The following is a 19689-nucleotide window of genomic DNA, read 5'->3' as shown; positions in this document are numbered from 1 at the left end:
TCTTCCTCTTCACCTAGTGAAATTATGGATTCTAGTAATCAAGAATCTAAGAATAAGAAGAAGAGGGCGAAGAAGAAGAAGCAAAATAAGCAAGGGGGAAACCAAACAACCATTGCTACATATGCAGTTGATGTAGGAAAATATTCCAACCAGCCCCAGAAAGTAAAATTCCCTTGCATGTTATCTAAGGGTGACCACCTTCTTCAAAATTGTCCTGGTATTCCCAAGGTCTTAGAAGTGTGGTCCACAGGTTCACATCGACCTTTGTCATCAACCTCTAGCAATCATGCTAGTGACAAACCTTCAACTAGTGGAGGTAGATCCCATGGGAAAAAGGGAAAATCAAATTTCCTTGTAAGTTGTGTGAAGGTAATCATCCTATTCACCTTTGTCATATTATGGATGAAGCTTCCAACGAGTTGGAAAACCTTACATCTTCTCAACCTCATCTTCCGATGGGTATCAAAATATTTCCCTTGATCCTTCACTAGTTGTTACACAACATTTTGTCATTGTCCCTGTACTCCCCGTTCCTTGATCTTGAAGGACCTCTATAGTGAACCCCACATGCTTTTCATCTATGAAGAAACTCTCATTGTGTCCCTCTTCATGAGCAGATTAATTCCCTTTTGCACCATTTTCCCTGAAACTTCTGTTTTGCCCAGTTTACAAGACCAATGCTAATGACCTTTGTCTTCCCTGCACCGATGTGCAAAGATTAGAACTATCCATGGTGCCAATCGGAGTGACTGAGTTGTGTTCCAGTCTCATTGGTCCTATTATGGAAAGTTTTCTAAATTAGGAGCCGAAGCTTTGAGCTCTAGAAGCTTCATAACGGAAGTATGGTAAATGGTTTGGCTAGAAGGGGTCAAGGATGTCAATTTGGGCACCTTTCCCCTATAATGATGGAAATACCTCAAGGGATAAGCCCTTCTCCCATGAGAAAAGGATCCATCTTCCATCCATTTTCCTATATAAATCTCCCTTCTTCCCAAGCAGAAGCTAGTGTTGATATTGGTGTGCTAATGCTATTTTTGTTTGGAGTAGACAACAAGCTATTACTAGTTGTAGCTATCGAGTTGTGTGAGGGAGAAGTGTGATTTGGTTTGGAGTGAAGCCTAAAGGGAAGAGCCTTAAAACTATTGTTGATTGAGGCCATCACGGAATTCTAGCAGAAGTGTGTGGGAACCTGGTCTTGTCAGAGGAGTACTGCAACGTCAAGACAAATGGTTGTAGTCTCTCTTTGATATTAATATATGAAACTATCGATTGATTTCCTACATGATTTGTCATCTTACATATTCATGGCTTAACGTTTCTTGACTTATTAAGTAGGTTGAATTACAATTCGTCTATTATCACATTTTATGTTTGTTGTTGTTTAATGATTTCAGGTGCTTGAAGAAGAAAGTGAGAGATAGCTGGACTGAGCAAGCAAGGACATCATCAAACAGGATAAGCAGACTAAGAGGTAGGCCCTGTTAATTGGTTCTAACCTAAGGAAATCTTCGATAGAATGTATATGTTGTGGTGTTGTGGCCACCAACAACCCCCCTCTTTGTTTAGTATTAGCAATAACACTAAGCAAGTGGGGACCCTTAGTAAAAAATCCAAAAAACATTTTATAAAACTTTTTGTATTATACTCCTTAAAAATATATCACATCGCGAGAAGAGAATAAAGCATTTCCTTATGAGCATAATAAACTGCGAAGAAGCAACGCGAAAACCATCGCATCGCATACATTAAGAAGCGCCCATTAATGAAAATCTTAATAAATCTCCGATGGCCGATATGCGACATCGCATATCGCAACATCGCATCAGCAGTACATAAAAACCTAACAAATTGCATTGATCTGCGATCTGCGATCTTGCGATACATGCGATCTGCGATCTTGTGATACATGCAATCTGCGATCTTGCAATACATGCGATCAACGCGATAACGCGATGCTGCGCTAAGCTGATCAGGAAACTCTGTGATGGCGCATCTTGATAACGCGATCTGCGATGCTGCGATGCGAGTCGCAGAAATCACCCATCGCAAATTTTCCTCGGCGCATCATTCAAGGAAAGTTGTCCATAAACCAAAAATTGGGCGCGCGCCTTAAAGGATATTAATGAGCTTATGCGAAAGTGTCAATGAAGGACAATTTTGTGTTTTTCAAAGAGTCAGTTCATGATGGGTGTCATGATTTTATACATTCATAGAGGTTAGAGGTTTCGTATCAATATTTATTATCATTACTCTTTTCCTTTGCGTGACCTGCAGGAATGAAGAACAGGAAGCAATATGAAGTAATGAGCAGGAAACATCTAAGGAAAAGGGGAAAGTGTCAAAGCTCAGAGAACAGAGAAGAGATGTCCTCATTGACGGACACCGCATGCAACAGAAACGTGGATTTCAGAGTATTACTGAACAGATGCTGATATCAATAGGCGATTCAACACTCAGAGTCAAAATCTCACAAAAGCAGCATGTTTACAAAAAATCCTGAAGCTTATACCCGGTAAAGGAAAAGGCGCTGAAGAAGGAAAACGCACAAGAAAATCCCAGAATAAAGAACAGAGGCATCGCTAAGAAAATTGTTCAGAAAGCAAAGTCCCTAACTTTCTTAGTCATCCACAAGTCCGGAAAACGAGATAGCAAAAGCAGAAGCAGTTTGAGGGAAATTTGGGTTATTACCAAGTATACACGCAGTAAATCCACCCAGCCAGAGGAAGATTCTCAAAAATATCTTCTAGTTTGCTGAAATGGTGCCAGCGCTTGCCATTTCTATTTGCGTAACTCAAACAAAAGCAGAAGGCAACCAGCCGACTCTTCCCAGACAAATGTTGAGTGTTCACAACGTTAAGGAGCAAATGCATAAATAGTTAGGAATTAGATTCAGTTTTTAGAAATAATTTTGCTTAAGAAAAAGGGCGGTCATTTAAACCGTATCCTAAATTTATGTAATTAAGTTATTTAGTTAGCAGTATTTAAACCCTTCTCATGCATTTAGAGAAGGGTCCAAAAATTTGTCAAAAAATTGTCCTCAGAACATGCACTTTTGCACCCTCGGAGGGGGTTTTGATGAATGGATGGATCAAGGTTTATTGATATTTGCCTTTGATATCTGCTACTAATGTTGCACTTTAGTACTCTTAGTAGATGTTAGAACAAGGATAGATAAACCATTGTTGCTTGAAGCTTATGAGTAGGACCAGTCATAAATGGTACTTTTATCTCTTGACCATTTCTGCTTATATTCTTACAGTGATATACAGTTTTCAGTTGTTTATATGTTATTGCATGAATGTGTGAGTTACCATTTGGCACTTTTGTATGGTGGAGCCATTTATTTATGTCTGACATATGAATAACTTATTATGCGATAGGCTGTTCACAACTGTTTTGCCTAACTTTTTATGCAAAGTAGTTCATCTCAATTGATTTCCATTCTTATGATAGCTGAATGATCTTTATTACCAGTTATTATTTGAAATCTCTTTAGATCGCATAATAAAAGAATTACAGCCCGAGTTAGCATAGATTAGATGTGTTGTTTTCATTAGATTACGATAGCATAAAGTTAGATTAAAGTAGCTTAGAACTCTTAGATCAGCATCATCCAACTCTGCACACACACACACCCTTAGATTGGGAAACTGGTCCCATTATCCCCAGTTGGACCCGCTATACCAAACGGATAAGGAGCTGCCAACCAAGGTTCGGACCGAGTGGGTATCTCCCTTGTTGTCGACCCGATTTTCGGGGCCTCAACATATTTGGCACTAGAAGGAGGGCAGAACTATGAATGGCACCTAAATCAAAATCTAAATACCATTCTGAGAGTAAATCGCCCTCATCATCTCCCCCGACTTCTCCAGTATATTTAAATCCAGAGTCAGAAGTCGCTCGAGTATCAATCGCTGCTACACATCCTGATATTTCAGACCAGTTTACCATTGAACCTCCTGGAGTTGAATCTCTAATTCACAAACTTCAAGGATTTTCCATTTCTCCTCAGGAGTCTGATAAATCTCAAAGCAGTGTGACTTCGCAGTACAATCCTGCTCATCCCCTAACCAGGTTAAAGAGTGAAAAATTTGGCATCCAGCCAACTGAGTTGCCTCTTCCCACCAGGAAACGAGCGAGGAAATCACCACAAGAGTCTGACAGTGAGACTCTTTCGTCTACATCACCCATTTCAACTACCTCACCGCGAAGTCAACCACCCACACCTCCATTCCAAACCATCATCCATCCGTCTACCGAAACTCCCACAACCCCTCTTCAATCATCTACGCTCATAGTATCCTCATCTTCCAAACCACTGGGATCATCTTCCGCACTTTCATTTACTAGTAGCTCAGCGATGGCCCAGTCTCCATGGAACAATCCTGGGGCAGTTTTAATGCCTCCACCCTTGAGTCAAATACCGGCCCATCCTGAGAAATGGCTGCCCAAATTCAATCCAGAAGCAGGCATGCTAGCGGAAGAACACATTAACAATTTCATGCTTTCTGTCAACCTCAACGGAGTCACTAATGAGGACGCTATTTTTCGGCTTTTTCCCTATACAATGCAAGGGACAACCGGGTCATGGTACCTTTCATTACCCTCCGGGTCTATCACAAGTTGGGATATCTTCCAGAATAAATTCCCTACCAACTTTGGTGATGACAGATCAACGGCAACGTTAATCAATGACCTATCCAATCTTAAAGCCGAAGTTAAAGAGCCTATCAAAGATTTCAATTTACGGTTCAATAAAATTCTCAACAAAATTCCCACTGCTTCCCAACCCAGCGAAGAAGTACGATGTGAATGGTATATTACTGCCTTACCATCAAACTTAGCAATCTTTGTGGATAGGGCAAATAAAATAACCTTAGTTGAAAACTTGACAGAGGCGATAGCAGTAGAGAAATGCGTAATAGCCCTGGAAAAGAGATCCGCAATAGAGGAACGCAAGTCTAAAAAAGTCACCTTCAAGGAAGATTCCAAGAAGAAACAAACGAAAGACCCTTTCGATTTGGAAGGATTGCAGAAAGTATTAAAAACCATGTATAATGAGATGATTGACATAAAAAAACAAGTAGCAGAAACTTCAACGAAAAAGCCCTTCAGAGCTTTTAAAAGAGGTCCTTTAATGGATCCAAAACCACCCAATGCCATCTCAAATGTTGAAACTGAGGAAGAGGAAGAAGAAGAAAGTGCCACTGAAGGGCAGACTAATGACAAAGAAGTTGTGGAATTACAAGGAATGTGGGATTTCATCCTCCCACAAGAAGAAGATCAAGAGGTATTTCCAGTTAGCACAAGAAGCAAAAATCAGCTTGATCCTCCCCAAACTACCCCTAAGCAGAAGAGCGCAAGCTCTACAACAAAAGATAAAGTCGCAACAAAGAAAACAACCGCTAAAGCGACTCAATCTAGCGCAGTCCTAGCAGATCCAACAACTCCATCAAAAACACTCATAGTGTCGGATGAAATGGAGTATAATATTATTGATGACATGAAAAAGACTAGGGCTAATATCACTCTTTATGAATTGAGCAAACTAAAACATCAACAGAAGATAATGATGAAAGAATTACATGCCGTGCCTATTGCACCTTTGCCTACCGCTGTACTCTCTCAAGCTTCCCACAACATGGGAAGACCTCCAACTGACGCGATTAATAAGATTGATCCAAATGATATCGCCTTGATTGGAGGAAGATCAAGATCTCACACTCCCCCGTTTCTTCTTACTTATGAAATTTTCAATAAAAATGTGCACAATTGTTTGGTAGATTCCGGTGCTTCATCGAATATTTTACCCAAATCAATATGTGCCAAGTTGAATGTTCAACCACAAAAATCCGCAGTGCGCATAGTTCAGCTTGATCGATCTCAAGTCGAAGTGATTGGCGAACTTAATCAAGTAACCATAAGATTGTCATCCAACCCGAAGGTATGACAGGTTATTGACATTCTAGTGGCTGATATCCCAGAATTCTATGGCTTAATTCTTAGCAGGGATTGGTCTGAGAAACTCCATGGATACTTTGCAACCGACTGGTCGCACATGTGGTTACCCTATAACGGTAAACCAAATCAGATAAAGGTTGAACGAGAGTTACACCAGAAGTACATAGTAACAGAATTAGAGGGAGAAAATGAAGTAGTATCGTATAACAACAATATCATAGGCAATTACTCGGTAGATTCTTTTCTCGGTAATTTCAATGCTCACACATCACCTTACTTAGAAAATTCAGTTTTGTCCCAAGTCGAAATTTTTTCCCAAACTGATAATTCAAAGTGCGTTAATTTTGTAGATAAACCTGTAAATACATCTTTGTTTTGGAAATTATATTTTGATGGCTCTAAATCTAACGAAGGAGCAGGAGCAGGATGCGTGCTGATTAGTCCAGAAGGAGATAAAACCATGCTCACATGCAGACTCGAATTCGATTGCACAAAAAATACAGCAGAATATGAGGCCTTGGTGCAAGGCCTATACAAAGCAATCGGGTTGAACGTCAAGTATCTTCAAGTCTTCAGAGACTCTGAGATTGTCGTTAAACAGGTACGTAACACTATACATTGCCTATCAGGTCATTTAAAACACTATCAATCTTTAGTACAAGATCTGACTGAGCATTTCATAGCATTCAATATTTCGTCAATCCCGAGACTCCAAAACGCAAGTGCAGACCTTTTGGCTAACGTAGCCTCTAGGCTTATTGCCTCCGAAGATTTTAGTCCAGATAGATTCTCAATAGAATTAATCTTTAGACCGTCCATCCCTGACAACATTACAAATTGGAGAGTATTCAATGACGATCCTGATATTGTAAATTTCCTCACTTCTGAAGGATCATACTCCAATCAGATAATTGACGAAGACCATCACGATCGACAAATGCAACAAAATAGCACTGATAATGCTATACCTAAATCGGTGGTTAAGTTGGAAGACTTATACGATTTGAAAAACCGGTTTAAAAGGTCTACCAATTCAAAGCTCTACAATCCAACTCTGAACTATGAAGTAGTAAACCTAGGAACCGATGATAAACCGCAAAACATTAATCTAGGCATCGGCCTAACCCCTGAAGAAAAACTAGCGTATATTCGTCTTTTGAGACAATATAAAAATGTTTTTGCCTGGAATTACGATGAGCTGAGGACATACGACACTTCCATCATTCAGCATACTATTCCTATGATCGACAACGAAAAACCTGTCTAACAGAAACTGAGAAAGAACCACCCCAATTTAGAAAATCAGATAAAAACTGAGCTAAATAAGTTATTAAAAGCCAAGATAATTTTCCCCGTCAGACATTCCAAATGGGTCTCCAATATGGTACCCGTTAGAAAGAAAATGGAGATATTAGAATCTGTATCGATTTTCGGAATCTTAACAAAGCCTCTCAAAAAGACAATTTTCCTCTCCCACCTATGGAACAGATATTACAGGCAGTAGCAGGCTCAGAACTGATGTCTTTCTTGGATGGATTTTCAGGATACAATCAAGTGCTGGTACATCCCGATGATCAGTTGAAAACCACTTTCAGAACTAAATGGAGCACATACGCATATCGGAAGATGCCATTTGGTTTGATTAATGTCGGCGCTACATTTCGGAGAGCCATGGACATCACATTCAAGGGTTTAGTCAACAAATCCGTAGTAATTTATTTGGATGATATAACAGTATACTCCAAGAAGCGAAGCGACCATCTCAGAGACTTAAAACAAATCTTTCAACGATGTTTAAGGTATGGGATTTCACTTAACCCAAAGAAATCTTTTTTCGCATTAAGTGAAGGGAAACTTCTAGGATTCATAGTGTCAAAATCTGGTATTCACATTGAGCCTGACAGAATCAAAGAAATTTCTGAAATATCCCTACCTCATAATAAAAAAGCCATGCAATCTTTCCTTGGTCAAATCAATTTTGTAAAGAGATTTGTCCCAGATTTTTCACGAATTGTCTCTCCTTTGCAAACCATGATTAAAAAGAATTCAAATTTTAAATGGGGTCAAGATGAACATGAAGCATTCAACCTGATTAAACAAGCTATTATTAATGCTCCATCTTTAGCAACCCTGAATTTTTCAGAATCTTTTGTTTTATACACATTTGCCTCAGAGAAGTCATATGTTGCAATTCTAACTCAAGCAAATCAAGAAAAAGCGGAAGCTCCAATTGCGTTTTTTAGCTCGAATTTACAAGGTGTTGAACTCAATTATTCAGGCGTGGAGAAACATGCCTATGCTGTTTTCAAAGAAGTCAAATATTTCAGACCTTTCTTACTTAAAACCCATACTAAGATCATAGTACCATTTCCAGCGGTAAGAAATCTTCTAGTACATAAGGATATGGGTGAGAAAAGAGCAAATTGGATCACTGCTTTACAGGAATACGACCTTGAGATCAAACCATCAAACATTGTAAGAGGTCAAGGCTTCTACAAAATGTTGGCTGGAGCATCGCAAATTCCTAAAATTCCATCTGAAGAGGTACAAATGTATGAGGTAAGCCTAAACGTTGTAGAATCATTGTACGCTGATATCATTTATTATCTTAAGAACGGGTATGCTCCATCACACCTGGATCACACTAAGAAAAGAGCTCTGAGATTGAAAGCTAAACAATATCAGCTCATAAATGATATTCTTTTTAGAAAAAATTATGATTCTGTTCTTCTTAGATGTCTTGAAAAAACTGAAGCTGAAAAAGTTTTGCAGGAACTCCATGATGGACCAGCGGGTGGACACTACGCTGGAGATGCTACTGCACATAAGATCTTACGTGCAGGATATTACTGGCCTACATTGTTCAAAGACTCACACCGTTACGTGAGAAAATGTCAAGTCTACCAAACTACTGCTGTGAGACAAAAGAAACCATCCATGCCACTACAGCCGGTAAACATCGAGCAACCATTCAGTTAGTGGGGCTTGGACATAATAGGTGAGATCATTCCTCACTCTTCTAAGCAGCATAGATACATCCTCATGGCAACAGATTATTTTACTAAATGGGTAGAAGCAGTTCCTCTCAAGACAACTAATTCTGAAAACATCATTGAATTCATAGATCAATTTATAATCACTAGGTTTGGATTGCCAACGGCTTTAATGTTTGATAATGCATCATACTTTTCTGGAAATGCAATGACTGAGTTTGCACTTAAAAGAGGGTTCAAACTGAAATATTCGACCAATTACTATCCGCAAGGTAATGGGTTAACAAAGTCAACAAATAAAAACCTAATCAGGATTATTAAAAGAACAGTTGACCAGAACCAAAAGAATTGGCACAAAGCTTTGGTAAATGCTTTATGGGCAGATAGAATAATGAAGACAGCTTCAATCAGCACTTCTCCCTTTAATTTAGTTTATGGGAAGGAAGTGGTTCTTCCAACTCACTTAGTCATCCCCTCTTTGTCTTTAGTACAATACATTGATGAAGTATCTACTTCCTCCATACAACTAAGACAAATGGAAATAATTAAATTAGAAGAACAATGAGAACAAGCTAAGAAAACCCATGCTCATCACCAAGCGCTAATAAAATCCTCTTTTGATTCAAGCATAATGACCAGAAAAAATTTTCAGATGGGAGATTTAGTTTTGAAATGGGATAAGGCTCATGAATAAAAGGGCAAACATACAAAATTTCAAAAGATGTGGCTTGGTCCTTTTCAGATTGTTGAAGTCATAGGTCCATCAACGTTTGTGTTGCAAGATTTAGCAGGTAGAAGGGATTCTTTGCCTGTTAATGGACAAATCCTTAAAATATATTTTCCATAGAAGGTTATTCTTCTATTTTGTAGAATAGTTTTAGTTTTTCTTTTCTTTTTCATAATAAAACTAGTTGTAAATGGTTACTACAGGTATTCACGGAAAAGACACTAATTCTCTTTCAGATTTTGAGCTTTTCGCTTGTATAAATGGCAAATTTTTTGAAAATCTGATCTTTATTATTGACAAATAGAGTTAAAAACTTTAGCCTAGATATGATACTAGTTTCAACTTTAAAAATTTGATGAAAGCAACCTTTAGCGAAGAAATTGTTTTATATCAGCACAATGAAAGGTATCAATAACAAAATAAAGATTCTCTGTAAAACTGCTATTTTCAAACTCTATTATTGTCGTCCAGAGCTTTCTTAAGGAAAAAAATGATTTCCTCCCTGTTAAAGAAAATCGCAGCATTCAGAGGAACAATCCAAGAAACACTATATCTTGAAGAATAAGAGGTCTCATCACGAGCCAGCTTATCATGATCACAGATATTATAACTTGTTGACTTTGCCATTACTGTCTACCAAAACAGGGCAACGACTTAAGATCGTTGAAATCAAAAGACAAGGGGTCTCATCACGAGCCAGCTTGTTCAGCAAAAGTGTAAATCAAGTGAATGACTGTGTCATAATTTGGCTACCAAACCAAGACATTTTTCTTTAAGAATAAAAAAGGAAAAAGTGTCAATGTGGATTTTTCTTTGAAGGTTGTAGATAGCCTTAAGCAGGATAAAGGATCATTGTTGGGTAACAGGTAACCCTGTCGAGGCTATGGATGCCTGCTGGAAGCAGAGGCTCTACCTACGACAAACGAGCATATTTTAAAGCCGGCACACAGAGAAGGCTTTATTTTATCTTTAAAAGACTAAGTAATGGCTGATGTAAATACAAGGACGAAGCCTGAGGAAGCAAGCAATTAGAATAGAAAAAGGTTGAAACAAAATATCATTGATAGGATAAGGCATAATGTACTCTATCTGTCCATAACAAATAATGGCAGAAGTGTTCTCAGACACGTAATTTTATTAATAAGAAAAAACAATTACATAATAGATTTGCAAGAGCTTACACCCGAACAACCAAACACTCTTGCAATGAGTTATTTATAAGCTCCATGTCCTAACTACCTCTAATTATGGATCACTTATTAAATAACAAGTGTCCATTTACAATAAATGCTATTCAAACCAACTAGCTAACTAATCTCCTAAAATAGAGCCTAAGATACGACACATTTGGAGAGTCATATCTAGTTACAACAATATGCTAATTCTAAAAGTCTCCATTAAATAATTAAACATTATAGAATAATAATTATTAATTTAATATCTTAAATTAATAATTATTTTATTCTAATTTTATAACCTATGATAAAAAAGTATTTTTGGATCATCTAACATTCCCCCCTATGATCCAAAGATACATTACAACAGATACCAAGTTCATCCCTGAACTTAGTAAATTTTATTCTGCCAAGCGGTTTGGTGAAAATGTCGGAGATCTGATCTTCGGAAGGACAATAAACTGGTTTGAGGACATCTTTGGCAATGAGCGACCTGATATGATGATACTTGGTGTCCACATGCTTTGTCTTTGAATGAAAAACTGGGTTCTTGGCAAGTTTGATGGCTGACTGGCTGTCAATGAACAATGATGTAGCTTCTGCCTGAGAAATGCCCAAGTCCTGCAAAATTCGGCGCAACCAAACAATTTCACATGCTGCTTCCCATGCTGAAATGTACTCTGCTTCTGCTGAAGAAGTGGCCACTGTAGCTTGTTTTTTACAACTCCAAGATACTGCTGCTGACCCCATATTCATTAAATAACCTGATGTTGATGCTCAATCATCAATACTCCCAGCAAAGTCGGCATCAGAATATCCACCAAGTAGAAAATTTTTAGTCTTTGTGTAAAGAAGACCAAAATCTTTTGTTCCTTGGATATATCGAAGAACTCTTTTGGCTACATTCCAGTGGTTGTCTCGTGGTTCCTGCATAAAACTGGAAAGAATACTGACTGGATAAGATAGATCAGGACGAGTATTTGTCAAATAAATCAAGCTGCCAATCAACTGTCTGTAAGTTGTACTGTCCACCTTTTCCCCCCCTTCAAATTTTGAATGTTTCAAGTTTTGCTCCATGGGGGTGAGAACGGGCTTGCAATCTTTCATGCCAAATCACTGAAGAACCTCTGCTGCATACTTACTCTGAGAAATGAAAATATGATGTGGACGTTGGAAGACTTCAACTCCAAGATAGTAGTGAAGTAATCCCAAATCTGTCATCTTAAAACCGGCTTGTAACTCCTTTTTTACCTGTGCAATATGATCATCATGATTGCCAGTGATGATCAAATCATCTACATACATAACAAGAATTACCAAATATTTTCCCTGTTGTCGCACATACAAAGTATCATCAGATTCACTGCGATGAAAACCAACTTTCTTAAGGTAATCATCCATCTTTGCATACCAAGCTCGGGGAGCTTGTTTTAACCCATATAAAGCCTTGATCAATTTGCAGACTTTATGTTCTTGTCCTTCAACTTCAAAACCTGGTGGTTGGGTCATATACACGTCCTCCTGTAAATCCCCATTGAGAAAAGAACTTTTCACATCCATTTGATGAAGTTTCCATCCTTTTTGAGCGGCCAATGCAAGTGTTAATCGGATGGTGTTCCATTTAGCTGTTGGAGCAAAGGTTTCTTCATAATCAATGCCTTCCTGCTGCGCAAAACCTTTTGCGACAAGTCGTGCTTTATACTTGTCAAGTTCACCCTTCTGATTATACTTAATTCTGTAAACCCATTTGCATCCTATGGGTTTAACATTTGTTGGACAATCAACAAGTTTCCAAGTGTTGTTATCAATTACTGCTTTATATTCGTCAACCATAGCCTGTTGCCATTCTTTATGTTTTACTGCCTCTTTGTATGTGGACGGTTCAGTAAAATCATTTGCTATCAAGGCAAAATTGCCTTCACTTCTATGTGTCCTTCTGGTGCCAGTTTTATTCTGTTCATCAGGCTTGACATCTTTCAAAAGTTGAACTGCCCATTTCGGAAGTTGGTGCTCACTTGTTTGTGCTTCTGTAAAGTCCCCATCATTGTAAAGAGGATTAATATAAACTGATGTACGTCGTTCAGGTGAAGAATGTGGAGACTCACTGTCTGAAGAACTGCTGCTGCTTGGAGATGCGGATGAACTACTAGAAGATCATGATGAAGTTGTTGATGTAGATGGACTAGATGACTCATCTTCAGAGGAAGGAAAATCAAGTTCATACCAATTTGGTGAAGTTGGTTGACTTTGTATTTTTCCATTTCTTTTACTTCCCTTAATTTCTAATTTGTGAAGAAGATTTTCAATTTCTTCAGCACTCTTACTCTCTGTTTCATCAAAAATGACATCCCTGCTCACAATGAATTTTCCATTGGTCAAAAGACGATACCCTTTCTTCTGATCAGAATAGCCAATCATTGTGCATTTTAAACTTCTTGAGTCAAGCTTAGTTCGTTTTTCTTTCGGAACTAAGGCATAACACACTGACCCAAAAACTCTAAGATGTTTAACTCGAGGTTTGAAACCAAACCAAGCTTCATAAGGAGTGATTCCATCTAAAGAAGCAGTTGGAGATCTATTTCTTAAGTAGACAGCTGTATGAATTGCTTCCGCCCAATATGTTGGACTTAACCTCTTAAAGGTTAACATGGATCTCGCCATTCCTAACAAAGTGCGATTCATTCTTTCGACTACTCCATTTTGCTGTGGAGTGTAAACATTAGTGAGATGTCGTCTTATGCCATTTTTACTGCAATAATTTTTGAATTCATTTGAAGTGAATTCTCCCCCATTATCCGTCCTGAGAGTACCTATCTTTTCTTTGACTTCATTTTCAACAAGTTGGCGAAAAATTTTAAACTTATCAAATGTTTCTAACTTGTTCTTCAAGAAGTAAACCCAAGTCATTCTGCTGAAATCATCAATGAATAGTAAGAAATACTTGCAACCACCAAATGAGGTTTGTAGTGGACCACAAACATCACTGTGAATTAGTTGTAGCCGCCTGTTTGCTCGCCATGAACTTGTTGGAAAACTTTCTCGGTTTTGTTTGCCATAAATGCAAGCTTCACATTTTGAATTTTCCCTTTTGAATGTGGGAAGTCCTTTAACCATTCCTTGTTTCTGCAATTGAGAAAGACTCTCAAAATTCAAATGTCCATATCTTACATGCCATAGTCTGATAGGTGAAATACATGTAGTCACTGGCCCTGCAAAATCAGAATGCCTTGGAATAACTGTCCCTTTCATCCGTAACAGTTTTCCATCTTCATAACCTGTCATAACTGTTTTCAAGTTCTGTTTCACTGAATTAATCTTCACTAAACCATCTTCCATAATCACTTGATGTCCTGCTTGTCGAATCGTGACTAAAGAGAGCAAATTTTTCTTGAAACTGGGTACATACCATACATTGGAAATCAATTTTTCTCCAATGTCAGGGAGAAAAACCTTTACGACTCCTTTTCCATAAGGAGTATGTTTTGTATCATCAGCAAGAAAAATTGAATTAAGTTGGCATTCTTGAAAATTCCAGAAAAAATCACGTCGACATGTCATGTGCTGAGTTGCCCCGGAATCCAAGATCCAGGCATCTTCATAGTCACTTCTAAGATGAGATGAAATTTGTGATGCTGGTAAGGAAGTAAACACATATTCTGAGTTATCTTCATCTTGATCATTTGCAAATTGTGTTGAATGCTGCTGAAACTTGGGAATTTTATTAAGTGAAGTTCGACAATCTTCAGCATAATGGCCAACTTTGTTGCATCTTCGACACACAATTTGACTAAAGTCTCTTCCTCGTCCTGAAGATTGTCCTCTCCCTCGGCTTTGACTTCTATTTGGGGATTGTCCTCGACCTTGATTATTGTAGCCTTGTCCTTGAAAATTTCCTCTTCCTTGGTTATTTCCTCTACCTTGAAAATTATTTCTTCCCCCTCTGTTAAAATTGTTGCCTCTACTTTGGCTTCGACCTCGATTATGTGCTGCCTGATTCTGATTCCATCTGCCTCTTCCTCGAGAACTATCTGCTGATGACTTACTTGTGCTGGCTTCTATGAGAAAAACATCTTCACCAACTTTCTTCTTCTTCCCAAAAGTTTTATCATGTTGACTTAACATTTCACAAAGTTCATCAAACTTTAGTTTTTCTAATTTCCCAGTTACTTGTAAAGTCTCTAAAAAATGCGTATAGGAAGAAGGAAGCCCAGCAATTACAATTGTGACCATAAAGCTATCATCAATTGCGGGAAAGCCAGCATTAATAATTTCCTGCTTAATATTCTTAAGTCTGGAGAGATATTCAAGAATATCACCATCTTCAGTTAATTTTTGCTGCAACAATTTTAGCTGTAGATCAACCTTCTTTGATTCTGGCTGAGTATCAAAGAGGTCTTTAAAAGTTTTCAAGGCAGTCCATGCATCTGTGGCATTCTCTATATGTACATACATTTCATCATTCACAGACGATTTAATAAGAGCTAAGGATTTAGCATTCTTGATTTCCCATTTTTCCAGTGGATCTGCATCTGTGGGTTTATTCGGCTTTACATCTCCATCACATATTCCTTGCCATAATTCATTGTAAATGAGTGTGCTTTCAATAAGACGATGCCACGTTTTATAAGATTTAGTGCCCTCAAGTTTGTCGGAATCAGAAAATAAGTTAATCAACTTAGACATTTTAGCGTTTAAAAGAAGCACCAAGAAGCAGAACAGAAAGGACAATATAGTCAACACAATACACCATGCAAAAAACATGATCTATCGGTGCTTGGCCTTGACCCTCGAATAGTCGTCAAAACAGGAGAAAATTGACTGAGCTTTGCACTTGGCTCTAGTCAATTTCTCAATTATTTACAAGGCAACTTTCAAAATTTGATTTTTACAAGGGTGCTTTTGCACAATCTGGTAAAAAAAAATTTACCCCCCCTCAAAGTAAAACTACTTTGAGTTACAAATATGATGATCCCAATTAAAAAAATTGCTTCAAATTATCAAACACACCTTATCTCTCCAAGTTACAAATAAAACTCCTTATTGCTCCAAAAATTATAAATTTCTATTGCACCTTATTTCTCCACAAACAATAAATTCCCAAAATTAAAAAAAAATCACCATATCTCTGCAAAATACAATATTCCTTATTTCAGCACAAAATTTACAAATTTGATTCGGCTTCCATAAGTTCAGCCTTGCACTTTCTTGATGGACTGGTCCTCTCGGTTTGAATGACACAAATGAGTATGAATGCATTACATCGCCAACGCTGCTTCTACTTGTCTCTCTCGGTACATCAAAATTGAACAACTTTAACCCCAAAACCTCCCGCGGACCATTCACAAGATCCTGTATGAATCCTTCTTGTCTCTGCACGTAGTTTTCATCGAGCTCTGTGCGGTTTTTAATGGAAAGTGTGCAGCCCCAATCCGAGTCGCAAATAATCCCTTCCTTTATCTCATTTCACCACTTTTGTTTTTTGTAATCAGTGGCCAAGAATCCGTTCGTGCATGTATCTGATTTTTTCACCGACTAATGTCTGGAAACCCGACAATTACAGCTGCTTTCCAGCACCATTCCACGCTTGGAATCTGTAATTCGATTATTATTCGTACGTACCAACCATCATTCAAGTCAAATTTATTCCCCTGAAACATCAGAGTTTTAAAGTTTTCTTTTCCATTCGATGTGGATTTCAGGGTTGAGGATATCGTGGTGCAGAATTTCCAAAGTCAATCTCATCATAAACTGCTTTAGGTACTGAATCATTTTCAGCTCAACGAATAGTTAAACGAAGTTGAACGCATCTCAACAGGCAGTTCAACGCAATTGAAGAATAATAACAGCTGGCAGAGTGCACCTTCAACCCGGTTGTGAAACTATTCAAAACTTCCTCGCAATGGCTTCAAAATTGGATTCTACCTCTTTAAGTCAAGCTCTTAACGTGAAAATCCAGTCACATGTATGGCAGGTACAGTTCAAAGCTATGTGCGTCCTTGAATCAGTCTTAAGGCAAAGAGAAAATACATTCTTTGGAACAGTAGGAGGGAATAATAAAGAAAATGAATTTTAATCTGTGGCAACCAAGCAAATGCGCAATAGGGGGAATAATACAGAGAATGATTTTTAGATTTAAAAATCTAAAATCAATGATATAAATTAAAGTTCAATAAAGTTCATTTCCAGGAAAAAAATTGATACCAAATCAATAAATTTCATACCAAATATTAACTGACCAAATTAATGGAGTTTTCCATGTGCCTGTAGAGCTGGAATCTCCTCCTCACATCAGCTGCAGCATTACTGGAGCTCTGATACCACAATAATGGCAGAAGTGTCCTCAGACACGTAATTTTATTAATAAGAAAAAACAATTACATAATAGATTTGCAAGAGCTTACACCCGAACAACCAAACACTCTTGCAATGAGCTATTTATAAGCTCCATGTCCTAACTACCTCTAATTATGGATCACTTATTAAATAACAAGTGTCCATTTACAATAAATGCTATTCAAACCAACTAGCTAACTAATCTCCTAAAATAGAGCCTAAGATACGACACATTTGGAGAGTCATATCTAGTTACAACAATATGCTAATTCTAAAAGTCTCCATTAAATAATTAAACATTCTAGAATAATAATTATTAATTTAATATCTTAAATTAATAATTATTTTATTCTAATTTTATAACCTATGATAAAAAAATATTTTTGGATCATCTAACAACAAAATTTAGACTTATGAAAATTTTTCTGTTTTGGAAGTTAAGATTCAATAGAAAAGCAGAGATAACTGGTTCTTCCAAGTGAATCGCCATTGTTGTGGCCACCAACAACCCCCCTCTTTGTTTAGTATTAGTAATAACACTAAGCAAGTGGGGACCCTTAGTAAAAAATCCAAAAAACATTTTATAAAACTTTTTGTATTATACTCCTTAAAAATATATCGCATCGCGAGAAGAGAATAAAGCATTTCCTTATGAGCATAATAAACTGTGAAGAAGCGACGCGAAAACCATCGCATCGCATACATTAAGAAGCGCCCATTAATGAAAATCTTAATAAATCTCCGATGGCCGATATGCGACATCGCATATCGCAACATCGCATCAGCAGTAAATAAAAACCTAACAAATTGCATTGATCTGCGATCTTGCGATACATGCGATCTGCGATCTTGCGATACATGCGATCTGCGATCTGCGATCTTGCGATACATGCGATCTGCGATCTTGTGATACATGTGATCAACGCGATAATGCGATGCTGCGCTAAGCTGATCATGAAACTCTGCGATGGTGCATCTTGATAACGCGATCCGCGATGCTGCGACGCGAGTCGCAGAAATCACCCATCGCAAATTTTCCTCGGCGCAGCATTCAAGGAAAGTTGTCCGTAAACCAAAAATTGGGCGCGCGCCTTAAAGGATATTAATGAACGTATGCCAAAGTGTCAATGAAGGACAGTTTTGTGTTTTTCAAAGAGTCAGTTCATGATGGGTGTCATGATTTTATACATTCATAGAGGTTAGAGCTTTCGTATCAATATTTATTATCATTACTCTTTTCCTTTGCGTGACCTGCAGGAATGAAAAACAGGAAGCAATATGAAGCAATGAGCAGGAAACATCTAAGGAAAAGGGGAAAGTGTCAAAGCTCGGAGAACAGAGAAGAGATGTCCTCATAGACGGACACCGCATGCAACAGAAACGCGGATTTCAGAGTATTACTGAACAGATGTTGATATCAATAGGCGATTCAACACTCAGAGTCAAAAGCTCACAAAAGCAGCATGTTTACAAAAAATCCTGAAGCTTATACCCGGTAAAGGAAAAGGCGTTGAAGAAGGAAAATGCACCAGAAAAGCCCAGAATAAAGAACAGAGGCAGTTTTCGATGCGCGATTAGCGCCTAGCGCTAATCGCGCATCGCTAAGAAAATTGTTCAGAAAGCAAAGTCCCTAACTTGCTTAGTCATCCACAAGTCCGGAAAATGAGATAGCAAAAGCAGAAGCAGTTTGAGGGAAATTTGGGTTATTACCAAGTATACACGTAGTAAATCCACCCAGCCAGAGGAAGATTCTCAAAAATATCTTCTAGGTTGCTGAAATGGTGCCAACACTTTCCATTTCTATTTGCATAACTCAAACAAAAGCAGAAGGCAACCAGCCGACTCTTCCCAGACAAATGAGGAGCAAATGCAGAAATAGTTAGGAATTAGATTCAATTTTTAGAAATAATTTTGCTTAAGAAAAAGGATGGTCATTTAAACCGTATCCTAAATTTATGTAATTAAGTTATTTAGTTAGCAGTATTTAAACCCTTCTCATGCATTTAGAGAAGGGTCCAGAAATTTGTCAAAAACTTGTCCTCAGAACATGCACTTTTGCACCCTCGGAGGGGGTTTTGATGAATGGATGGATCAAGGTTTATTGATATTTGCCTTTGATATATGCTACTGATGTTGCACTTCTATACTCTTAGTAGATGTTAGAACAAGGAGAGATAAACCATTGTTGCTTGAAGCTTATGAGTAGGACCAGTCATAAATGGTACTTTTATCTCTTGACCATTTCTGCTTATATTCTTAAAGTGATATACAGTTTTTTGTTGTTTATATGTTATTGCATGAATGTGTGAGTTACCATTTGGCACTTTTGTACGGTGGAGCCATTTATTTATGTCTGACATATGAATAACTTATTATGCGATAGGCTGTTCACAACTGTTTTGCCTAACGTTTTATGCAAAGTAGTTCATCTCAATTGATTTCCATTCTTATGATAGCTGAATGATCTTTATTACTAGTTATTATTTGAAATCTCTTTAGA

The 19689-nt window shown here is 37.8% G+C and overlaps 1 long non-coding RNA gene across 1 annotated transcript in view; it reads left to right on the top strand.

Annotated features, from left to right (window-relative positions):
* Positions 1–1392: 1392 nt before the first annotated feature.
* LOC149212206 (uncharacterized) overlaps positions 1393–19689 on the top strand; it is a 288442-nt gene continuing 270145 nt past the window's right edge. The window contains exon 1 of the long non-coding RNA XR_016250218.1: positions 1393–1471. This is a non-coding gene — a long non-coding RNA (uncharacterized LOC149212206). The remainder of the gene's footprint in view (positions 1472–19689) is intronic.

The sequence above is a fragment of the Pinus tabuliformis genome, chromosome 1_1, assembly GCF_031772625.1.
Source record: "Pinus tabuliformis cultivar Carrire ecotype Pingquan chromosome 1_1, CPIR1, whole genome shotgun sequence".
Classification (NCBI taxonomy): Eukaryota; Viridiplantae; Streptophyta; class Pinopsida; order Pinales; family Pinaceae; genus Pinus; species Pinus tabuliformis.
This window is presented reverse-complemented; position numbering and strand designations above follow the sequence as displayed.